Source organism: Mobula birostris, chromosome 2 (genome assembly GCF_030028105.1).
Source record: "Mobula birostris isolate sMobBir1 chromosome 2, sMobBir1.hap1, whole genome shotgun sequence".
NCBI lineage: Eukaryota > Metazoa > Chordata > Chondrichthyes > Myliobatiformes > Myliobatidae > Mobula > Mobula birostris.
The window spans coordinates 62,067,720-62,080,293 of record NC_092371.1 but is presented as its reverse complement, the minus strand read 5'-3'; positions in this window follow the sequence as shown (position 1 = coordinate 62,080,293).

Genomic DNA, 12,574 nt, shown 5'->3' with positions numbered 1-12,574 from the left:
GACACTTCTGTATTTGGCATATTATGAGAAATTTGGATTGAACAAATCATGTTACTTCTGGGCCTGGTCCACGCATTGTTGCCTTTCACTACTGTAGTACAATGTCAGCTAGTGCAGTTCCCATACTCTAATCACACCGTGATGCAATTCCTGTGAATTAGGGTATGGCATTCAATCGAGTGAAGTTCAAAATCCATCCATTTGAATGGTCTTGACTGCATTTCTCTAAGCCCTGGCTCAACCAAGATGTCGCTGCCCCATTTTATGTAGCTTCAGGCAGAGTCAGATGTTTCTGAGCTATGAGTGCAACATAACTTGCTCCTTTATTGATTGCAGTGCTTCAGGTTGGAATAAGCAATAGGAAACTGACTATGGTCATTAATCCATTATAAAAATGGGAGAAGCAGATCAATCAAAAAGTGTAGAGGGGTAGAGAGTAGACTGTGGAGTATCTGAAATGTGGATTTGTACCAGCAGCTAATGTACCTGCTGTGTGAAAAAGTCTTTACAAATGAGGCAAAGAAACCATCCTGGCTCCTTGAACATTTGAAGAGAAAATAATCTCAAAAAGCAAACAAGAACTTAGCTTTTTACACCATGCTTGTCACAGACTTACATAAAACAGTTGTAGACTAGCATGTCCCCACAAAATTATTCAGAATCTTGCCCAATCACAAGCCCTAGATGAACCATGAGATCCTCAATCTGCTGAGGGTCAGATCAGATGCATTCAAGTCTGGTGGCCAAGAAAGTTACAAAAGGTCCAAGTACAATCTCTGGAAAGCCATCTCATGGCTGAAGTGGCAATTCTGGACTAAACTTGGATCTACGAAGGATGCTCAACAGTTGAGGCAGAGCTTGAATACTATCACTTCTTTTAAAGTAAATCAAGTGGCATTGGCAACAGCAGGGCTTCGCTTCTAGATAAGCTCAATGCTTTCTATGCTCACTTTGACTGTAAAGAGATGGAGAAACCATCATGGACTCCACAGCCCCCGATGATCTTGTGATTTCAGTTTCTGAGGCCGACATGTGAGCCACCTTCAGCAGCATGAACCCATGGGAGTCATTTGGTCTAGATGGGGTACCTGGCCAAGTACAAAAGACCGGCGTTGATCAACTGGCTGGAGTGCTCACTGAGATCTTTAACCTCTCACTTCAGCAGTATGAGGTGCCCACTTGCTTCAAGGTGTCTTTAAGTATACTGGTGCCTAAGAAGAATGTGATCACTGGTGCCTCAATGGCTATCATCCAGTTGCACTTACATTGACTGTGAAGAAGTGTTTTGAGAGATTGGTGATGAAACATATCAACTCCTGCCTGAGAAGTGACGTAGATCTGCTCCAATTTTCCTACTGGAGCAACAGGTCCACAGCAGATGACATTTCATTGCCTCTTCATTCAATCTTGGAACATCTGAACAGCATACATCAGCCAAAAATCTGCATGCTCTTTATCAACTTCAGCCCAGCATTCGATACCATCATCCCTTCAAAACTAACCAATAAGCTCCAAGACCTTGGGATCAATATCTCCTTTTGTAATTAGATTCTGGATTTTCTCATTTGCAGACCCCTGTCAGTTCACATTGGCAATAACATCTCCTCTCCCATCTCCATCAGCACAGAACCCTCCAGGAGCATTAATCTCTCTCAGGCACTTATCCTTGCAAGCAGACTAAGTGCTACACCTGCCCATACACGTCTTTCTCGCCTCCATTCAGAGCCCCAGGCAGTTCTTCCAGGTGTTGCAACACTTCACCTCTGAATCTGCTGGGGTTGTCTATTGTGACCGGTGCTCCTGATGTGGCCTCCTCTACGTTGGTGAGGTACATCATAAATTCTGGGACTGCTTTGATAAATACCTCCTCTCAATCTGCCAAAAGCAGAATTTCCTAGTTGCCAAACATTTTAATTCCAATTCACATTCCATTCCAACATATCAGTCCATGACCTCCTCTTGATCCAAGATGAAGCCACCCTCAGGGTGGAGGAGCAACATCTTATGTTCCACGAGTAGTCTCCAATCTGATGCCATGAATAGTGAATTTCTCTTCTGGTAAACAAATTTTCCTTCCCCCTCCTCTATTCCCCTCACTGTCATTTTACTTCTTTCCACCTGTTCATTATTTTCCCCTGGGTCCCTTCCTCCTTCGCTTTCTCCTGTGTCTTGTCTCCTATCAGATTCTTTCTTCTCCTGCCCTTGACCTTTCTCACCCACTTAACTACACCTATCACCTTCCAGCTAGCCTCGCCACCCCCCCCCCACCATTTTGTTCTGATGTCTTCCCGCTTCCTGCTTTCCTTCTCAGTTCTGGGGAGGATCTTGGCCCAAAACGTCAACTGTTTATTCATTTCCATACATGCTGCCTGACCTGCGGAGAACCCCAAGCATTTTATGTGTTGCTTTGGACTTCCAGAATCTGCAGACTTCTCATTTTATTATATGGGGGGAGATTGAAAATCTATCTGAGTGGTGCGTGATAACAATCTCTTACTCAAGAGGTCCATGAGCCAGTCCTCATCAGAGAATCAGCAGCTTTAAATTCCTTGGTGTTATTATTTTGGAGGACCTGTCCTGGACCCAGCATGCAAGCACAATTATGAAGAGAGCATGGCGGTACCTCTACTTCCTTAGGAGTTTACGAAGATTCGGCATGACATTTAAAACTTTGACAAATTTCTATTGGTGCACATTGGAGAGTATATTGACTGGCTGCCTCACAGCCTGGTATGGAAACACCAATGCCCTTGAACAGAAAATCCTACAAACATAGTGGATATGGCTCAGTCCTTTATGGTTAAAGCTCTCCACATCATTAAGCACACCTACAAGAAACACTATCACAGGAAAGAAACATCCATCATCAGGGGCTTCCACCACCCTGAACATTCTCTCTTCTCACTGCTACCATCAAGAAGAAGGTACAGGAGCATCAGGACTCACACCAGCATGTTTGGGTACAACCATCAGGCTCTTGAACCAAAGGGGATAAATTCACTCAACATTATTTGCTATCATTGAAATGTTTCCATAACCTATGGATTCACTTTCAAGGACTCATCTCACGTTCTTGATATTTATTGCTTATTTATTTATTATTATTATTTCTTTCTTTTTGCATTTGCTGTTTGTTGCCTTTAGTGTACTGGTTGAACACCCAAGTTGGTGCTGTCTTTTATTGATTCTTTTATGGTTATTATTCTATGGATTTATTGAGTATGTTCACGAGACAATGAATCTCAGGGTTGCATATGGTGACATATACGTACTTTGATAATAAATTTACTTTGAACTTTGAGCTACTTTCAGTTACTTCCTGAAAACTTTCAGAAACAGAAGAAACCAAAACATGTTTGCCACCACTTCACAACAAAATAATGATAGTTGGTGTGCTTCATACAACATTTCATTGCTAAATCTGGAAAGCCCCATTGCAACATACATAGGACAATAATATTTCCTTTGCGGTCGGATGAGTTAATCTTGCCTGGTGACGGATCTTTGCTTCTTGGTTATGTTTGCCTCATAAAAAAATAAAAGCGTGGTTCAAGAATTGTTATTTGCAAGAGTACTAGAAACAGATACAAAGGGGGAGTCTATATTTTGGATTGTTGAGCAATCTTTCAAAGAGAAGGACAATCCATTCACCAACATTCTTGCTTGTGCAACAGGTGGGGTACCATCAATAACAGGATATTAACATAGGGTTGTTACTTTCATGAAAATAGAAGTAATGAACATATTTACCATTTACTGTGGAGTTCACAGACACCAGAAAACCCATGTGATCAGCTCCACATATTATTAAGTATTTTTATCACAGCAGTAAATAAAATGACTATTTTGACAATTTTGAGAGCCTTGTACTGAAAATGATGTACATTTGAATGCTTGCTGTGGCACTCAGCAGTCAGATGGCTCTCAAAAGGAAACTATCCAAGACACTTTTTTATGTGCTTTCTGTAACTGTTAAAATTCTTTGCAAGTTCAAATGTTTTAATTGGTAATCAACTCTGGAAAATTAGACATGACATTGCTTATTTGTTGAATTATTCACAACGTGTATTGAAATCCATCTTCAATGCATCGTGGGAGAAGGAAGATCGAAAGCAGTGAGCTGGCTGCCAGCTGTGTGTCCAGAGACTCAAGTTCTTTGGGCACCTAGCTCAGAAAGAGACTTGTAATACCATAAATTGGTGAGTTGTTTTGTTATATCTCTCCTCTCGCTGTGAAATGGGAACACCTCTTTTTCCCTTACTAGGGAGAGAGGGAGCCTGTGGTATGTCAAATTATTGGGTGAACAAGTAGTCTTTGGGTACTGAAGCCTGTATCTTTTATTGATGCTTTGCTGCATGTTTGAGTGCTTGGTGGGGTTGTCAATGTTTCTTGCTGGTGGAGGGGGGGTGTGGTTGTTGCTTTGCTGCTGCTTGTGCGTGGGAGAAGGGAGTTGGGAGGGCTTTGGGGTTCTAACATTTAACTGTCATTCTTCAGGGCACTCCTCTGTTTTTGTGGATGTTTGTGTAGAAAAAGAATTTCAGGATGCATATTGTAGAAATTTCTCCAACATTAAATGTACCTATTGATGCTTATTGAAAAAATATGTGAATCTTATCAAAGTCAAATCAATCATTTCCACATTTCTGTCCAAGTTAACCCTATTTAAGTGCAATCTTGGTCATTGTGACATTTTCCAAATTCCAAGCCTGTCTAAGCTGGAAGAAAAAGAAAGAATACCAGATGATGATCTTCAAGTATACTGTGACCACCTGGGTGAGCTGCATAAAGAAATGTCAGAGAGATTTCAGGATTCTCTCTTGATCCAGGTTCCAAATTGGGTAATAATTCCATTCCTGAACAATTGTAATGAGGAATTAACAGAAAGGATGAAGGAAGAACTGATCTTGCTACAAAATGACTTTGAGCTGAAGCTGAAGTTCAAAAAATCATATCGAAGCTTTTGGCTGCAGAAAAAAAATCACTGAATACTCTGCTGCACTGTAGGAAAAGATAAAGATGTCCTTTATTGCCTTTCCAACATCATATTTTGCAGAGCATGGTTTCAGCACAGTCACCCAACTTCTTTCAAAGCAATGAAACAGTCTGCAAATGACTAAACATGGGGATCTGAGACCCCTTCTGAGCACTACTTAGCCTGATGTTGAGAAGCTGGTATCACTGCACCAAGCCCATCCATCTCACTGAAAGGTGAAAAAGCAATGATGTAGTGAATAGTTGGACTAGTATGTATGCTATAAGATTGTTGATGAAATTTTTTTTACTGTAAGTAAAGAAATTATCTTATTTTTAGCTTTAAATCGATTCAAATAATTTTTACAATTATTTGTAACTGCTTTGAATTTGAAATTCCTACTTTCTTTCACTGAGCATCGTAAGTCAAAATTCTTTATAGCTTTTATGGAATGGCTGGAAAGGGAGAGGGTGGTGCTGGGGATGTGGTCTGGGAGCCAAGGGAGCAATAACCCACAAAATCTTAGGAACCATTGCTCTTGATAAGGTTGGCATGAAGAGGATGTTTCTGTTAGTAGAAGAGTCTTGGACCAGAGGACACAGTGGCAGAATAGGAGGATGTCCCTTTAGAACAGAGACGTGAAGGAATTTCATTAGCTAGAGGGTGGTGAATCTGTAGAATACATTGCCACAGTTGGCTGTGAAGGCCAAGTCATTGGACATATTTAAAGTGGAGGTGAATAGTTTCTTGATCAAAACTATCAAAGGTTATGGGGAGAAGGCAGGAAAATGAGGTTGAGTGGGAAATTAAATCAGCTATGATCGAATTGTGGAGCAGAATTGATGGGCTGAATGGCCTATTTCAGCTCCTATGTCTTATGCTCTTATGGCCCTTAATGTATCAGTCTCAACCTTAAATGTTCTCAATATCCAAAGATCTATAGATCCGCAGGGTAAATTATTTTATAAGTTAAAATAAATCTCTCCTCTTCATAGTCCTAGGGGTCAACATCTTCTGATATCAAATCGCCTTGTGGTTTCTACAGCCAGACAATACAGTGCATAACGATGCAACCTTTCAATAATGTTCTGAGTTTATAGGTCCCAATGAGATCCTCTCTTGTTCTTCTGGTGTTGGGCAAACATAGTTGATAAAATGCTGGAGTAAGTCAGCTGCAAGGGAAATTGACAGTGAGTGCTGTGGGTTGGGACTGAAAGATAGTGGAGAGACAACCAGTATAAAATGATGAGGGGAAAGGCTGAAGCAGGAATCAGCAAGTGATAAGTGGATCCAAAAAGTTACTTAAGTAACCGGACAATAGACTTTTAAATCCTCAAATTATATGTCAAGAATATCTACAACCAAGCGTATTAAAAAACAAATGCTATGATAGCAAAAAATGGTTGCTAAAGGCTCTAAGCTATGTATTTGCAGCTTTACTGATAGACAGAAATAAAGTCATACTGAGCAGGACTACAAGGACTATTTGCACCTGACAGGAATAACTAATTACTAATATTTTAGTATTCATGGTTTCTCAGGAACAATCTAATTTGATGGTGGGAAGATATCTTGCAGAAAATGGGCAAAAATGCAAAGCAGTATATAAAATATTCAAATGAGGATGAAGGTAAAAATAAAAACACTGGAGTTTTGCAATCCCAATTTAAATATTTTGAAATTCTGCCATATGTTCCTTAGACGGCAACCTAGAAATTCAGTAAAAGCTGAACAGTAAGGTCAGGAAAGCTAGCATACCTTCACAGCAAATGACAAGTCAAAAACAGCCTGAACATATGCTTATGCCATGTAATTATACTGAAAGTGCAATAGGGCACAGGTTAGTGGAAACGTAAGCTGAAAATGCACTCAAACTGCCAAAGTTGCTGTGAATGGGATTGATTATAGCTCCAGTGAAATCCAGTGAGTACCCCATCACTCATTATTGAACTTTAAACTGCAGTCATCAATTTCAATTGGTCTTTAAGCAAATGGCAAACAATTGCTGTGACATTAGGGATGTTTTCAACTGCCAAATATCTTTTATCAGTGTGAAAAATGAATTTCATATTAGTACCTCGAACATTCTACTGATGCATAAGAAGCAGGAATAGGCCTTGTGGCTCTGAAATGTTATTTTGAAAGATGAAATTCAATTTTTGCGCTCAAACTTCAATTTTCCAAGTAGTAGAAGAGCAGGAGCAGGCCACCCAGCCCCCATGGCTTGCTCCACCATTTAACAAGTTCATGGTCTGTCTCATACTTTGGCACCAACATCCTACACTAACTTCATATCCCTTGATCATTGTTCTCCCTGTTGTGCTTTTTTGTACTAAATGCTATCAGTCTCAGTACGCTCAATATACTCAATAACTAACCATATGCAGTTGCCTGAGCTAAAGAAGTTCTACTCAGCTCAATCCTAAATTCTTGACTCTCATCCTGTGACGTTGCCCCTTAATTCTAGATTCCTTGCCAAGAGGAGAAAGCAAACACTGCGTAACCTAACAATTAATTTCAAAGGGAACCAAAAGAAAAGGGCACTGCAAATTGGGGACCTAAATAAAAGGACACAGCCTCAGAATAGAATGGTGTTCATTTAGAACGGAGATGGGGAGGAACTTATTTAACCAGAGAGTGGTGAATCAATGGAATTCATTGCCACAGGTGGCTGTGGAGGCCGAGTCATTGGACATATTTAAGGTAGATGTTGATAGATTCTGATTAGTAAGGGCTTGAAGGGGTATGGGGAGATTAGGGCTGAGTGGGGAAATGGATCAGCTATGCTGAAATGGAGGAGTCGACTCAATAGGCCAAAATTGCATAATTCTGCTCTTCTATCTGATGGTCTTATGGTGAAATATCGTCCTTTTATGCCTATGCAATGGTCCAACAGAATTGCCATCTTCAAGCTTCCATCCTCACTCATTTTCACAATGTTTCATTCATGACTAAATGGACTACATCTCCTACCCAAAGGATAATTTTGGATAATTTACAAAATACTTCAGAGTTAGTGTAAACAATATGAACTTGTAACTCGAAGCTGATTCTGTATTGGAAATGAATATGTAGCAATTATACAAGGAAGCTTAATGAATTTGGTATAGGACTTAACAAGTTAGAATACTATATTCTAAGTGTATGTGCAGCTCCGTCTCTCTTTATAATTAACGTTTTATATATATATGAAGCTATATATGTTGATCTTCACGGTTAGGGATTTTGTGTCCATCCTTCAGGTAGCTGCAATAAAATTGTCTAATTTTCAAACTCATTCAATAATAAGCTCCACAGAGAGTGAGGAGCTTCAAGTTCCTGGGTGTCAAGATCACTGAGAATCTAACCTGGTCCCAACATATCGATATACAAACTGTAGTTATAAAGAAGGCAAGAGAGCGCTGTACTTCATTAGGAGTTTGAAGAGATTTGGCATGTCAACAAGTACACTCAAAAACTTCTAAAGTTGTACTGTGGAGAACATTCTGACAGGCTGCATCACTGTCTGGTATGGAGGGACTACTGTACAGGACTGAAAGAAGCTGCAGAGGGTTGTAAATCTAGTCAGCTCCATCTTGGGCAATAGCCTACAAAGTACCCAGGACATCTTTAGGAAGCGGTGTCTCAGAAAGGCAGCGTCCATTATTAAGGACCTCCAGCACCCAGGGCTTGTCCTTTTCTCACTGTTACTATCAGGTAGGAGGTACAGACGCCTGAAGGCATGCGCTCAGTGATTCAGGAACAGCTTCTTCCCCTCTGCCACCCGATTCCTAAATGGACATTCAAGCTTTGGACACTACTTCACTTTTTAAAGATAAAATACAGTATTTCTGTTTTAGCACTTTTAAAAAATCTATTCAATATACATAATTGATTTACTTGTTTATTATCTTTTTATTTTATTTATTATTATTATTTTTTCTCTGCTAGATTATGTTTTGCATTGAAGTGCTGCTGCTAAGTTAATAGATTTCACGTCGCATGCCGGTGATAATGAACCTGGTTCTGATTCTGATTCTGATATCAGGAGGCAATCACTTGACTGCAAATAAGCACCTGCTATGTACATAAAAAACTACAACGCTTAACTAACAGAACAAAGTATAATTGAGAATCATATCTGCTTTTTATCAGTACTGTGGCAATTTCTTGATACCTTGCATTGAAATGTGCTTCTTTATTCATTCAGATTTTGATATTTCTGCAATGAGAATGATTACACTTATCTTTAAAACAAAAATCACCCTCCAGAGAAACCTGCCCAAATATGGAACAAAGAACATAGAATTGTCCATCACATAATGGTCCCTTCAGCTCACAGTGTTGTACTAGCCTCTATTAGCTACTCTATGATCAATCTAACCCTCCATTTTTCATATATCCATGTGCTTATCTAAGAGTCTCTTAAATGTCCCTATTTTATCAGCCTCTACCACCACCCTTGACAGTGTGCTCCTGGCACCTACAACCCTGTGAGTGAAAAAAACTACCTCAGATATCTCCCCTAAACTTTATTCCACTCTTCTTAAATGCATCTCCTCTGGTACTGGCCAGGACCACCAAGGGAAATAAGACACTGGCTGTCCACTCTAACTATACCTCTCATGGATTGTCCGTGGATTGTCACCTTGTCGTGCTGGAGAAGCTTGTGTGGTCCTGTGATCCCGAGAGCAATGCCGTCTGGAGCTATGCTCCTGATAGGGTCACCCATGGCGGTAAGGTTGAGGGTGAGGTCCCTGACAAAGAACAATCCAACCAAGACCTCAGCGGTGGAACAGACGGACAAAATTACTTCCAACTCAATGGCTGTGAAGGCAGATGAAGGCTGCAACAAATCCACCAGTCCAATTGTTGTGGTTTCCATGCCATTGGAATCAGTTGGTTGATTTTTGAAGTATCGTGTGCTTCTTGGAGTGCAACATCGAGTACACATTAAACAAATACACGCACAGGTCTCTTCACTCTGTGGGCCACTTCTTCAGAACAAAGACCATCATCCTCGACCTCGAAGAATAGCCACAACAATGATGACCTCTCATCATCTTATGCACAAGTCATCTCTCATCTTCCTTAGTTCCAAAGAGAAAAAAACTCTAGCTTTCTCAGCCTTTCTCATAAGGCATGTTCTCTAATCCAGACAGCATCCTGGTAACTCTCATCTGCACCCTCTCTAAAGCTTCCATATCTTTCTTAGGAAGAGATAACCATAAGAGAACACAATACTCTAAGTGTGGTATATTCAGGGTTTTACAGATCTCCAACATTATCTTGCCCTAGCAACTTTTGTATTTGGGGGAGGTCTTGGGTTTCTCTTCAATGTGTTCTACCAGCCATAAATAATTTCATCTGTGGTTGTTTTTCCAGTTCCTTGATAGATGATGCTTCTCAGGACCTTGAGGATAACAGATGTCTCACAATACATAACACCTTAATTTAGCAGATTATAAATGTCTGAAATATAAAATACACATGTTGACAACCCCAATGCTAAACTGCAATCTGTCAAAGCTTAATGTGAACAAGTAGTAAAATAGGAATCCATATGATCATATTTTAGTAACTTTAAAAAGTTCACCCCATCCTGCAGGCATGGAAAGAGACAAGAAATAAGATTGCAGACTGTTTGCATGTCTCACTCCTCGAGCACAGCGATATGACTGGCATTACTGTGCTTGGCAGAAGACAGTACTCACTTCAAAGTGAAATATCTTTTGCAGATTGGTAATTCTGGAAATAAAAGGTTAAACAGTACTTGTAAAAGCTTGTATATAACTCAGAATATATTTTTAAATTCTTTACTTTGAAATGCAATCCTAGTTTGCTTGTGTACTCAGCTTCCCAGTTTCAATCCACTGGCTTCAGTTGAGTAAATATTGAATGTAGGGGACAACACACTTTTGTTCTGAAATGTAATTTTTAGCATGACAAACTGGGATGAAGTTTTATACATTTATACATGCACACCAGACTCCTAGTCCAACTGCGTCACTGGCCATGCATGAAACCTTCCCTGTGAGTCTTTAAGTTGTGGTGAACTTGTTTGAATGGTTCTTAGTAATGTCAAACAAACTCATTAGCATTGAATTTCAACTATAACAAGTGTGCTGTATCTTGTCTCATTACCTTTTTGCTTAAAATTTAAAAATATGATACATCTCTCAATATTAGTTTCCTGTCATTTATTGCTCTTTCTGAACCTGATTTTTAATGTAATTTTTAAATTTACTCCTCCTTTTCAGACTTGCATCACTAATTTTAAAACAAAGACATCATGGAGCACAGAAACAGAATTGTTGACCCATTATGTCCACTTTGATCATCTATAGTAATCCAATGTAACAACACAGTCCAGAGCCTTTCATATATTGGTGATTTAAGTACTCATCTAGATACATTGTGATTGTTTCAGCTGTACCTGCATCCACCATCCATCCCTATAGGTAGCATTTTCCAGATTCCAACCTTTCCATGGGAGAAAGAATTCTTCCTGAGATCTCTTTGAAACCTCCTAGTCCTTCCTTTAACCAAACGTATAGGGTACTGGTGGAGTCAAGTTCAAGTTCATTGTCATTCAACCATACATATGTATACAGCTGACAAAACACCGTTCCTCTGGGACCAAAGTGTGAAACACAGTATGCATATCACATAAAATGATATTAACTTAATAATATTAACAGCTAATAAAAAATATCATCTGTATGGCATATAGTTAAAGATACAACAGTGTAATGCTATTGGTGCTATCATAAATAATGTGTGCTGGGTGGTAGCAGGGTGTTCAGAAGATTTGCAGTCTGGAGGAAGGTGTTACCCAGTATAGCAGTCCCTGGTCTCATACTGCAGTACCTTCTGCCTGAAGGTAGGAGGTCAAAGAGATTGTGCAAGCGTTGGGAGGGGTCCTTGAACCTGCTGCAGGGTGTTGTGGTCAGATGCCTTGCAAATCCCAAACCAGACAGTGATACAGCTGGTCAGGGCACTCTTGACGGTTCTTCTGTAGAATCTGGTGTTAATGGGAGTGGGGAGCTTCACTCATCTCAACCTGCTCAGGAAGTGGAGGTGGTGTTGTGCTTTCTTGACTAAGGAGGTGGTGTCGAGGGACCAGGTCAAATCATCCGTGATGTGCACTCAAAAAACTTGGTGCTCCTGTCTCTCTCCATGGAGTAGAGAGAGTTCTCCCCTTTCCATATGATTTATGCTCTTCAAGCCTTTGTCAATTTGGACCCCTTCAGCCTCCTGTTCTCCAAGGAAAGCAAACCTTTCCTTTTCAGTTTCTCCTCAAAACTGAAACTGCTCTTGCACCTTATTCACACACATCTCTGCTCCCTAGTTTCCATTCAAATGGTGTTATCAGTTTGCACATCCAGCTGTTTAAATGTAAACGTCTGACTGTGGAAAAGCAAGTTTGACCTACGAGGAGCCACCAGTTATGCTGTTGTACCTATTATGGTGCAAGAAATCAAATAACTAAGGCAATCAAATCAATAATGATAACACACTGTAAAAAGTCAATTGCTCTGCTTGACTTAGAATCTAAATTGATCATGTTCCATTATGTCACTGAGGTAACTGCTAAGGAGATCTTAGATTAAGTCCTCACTG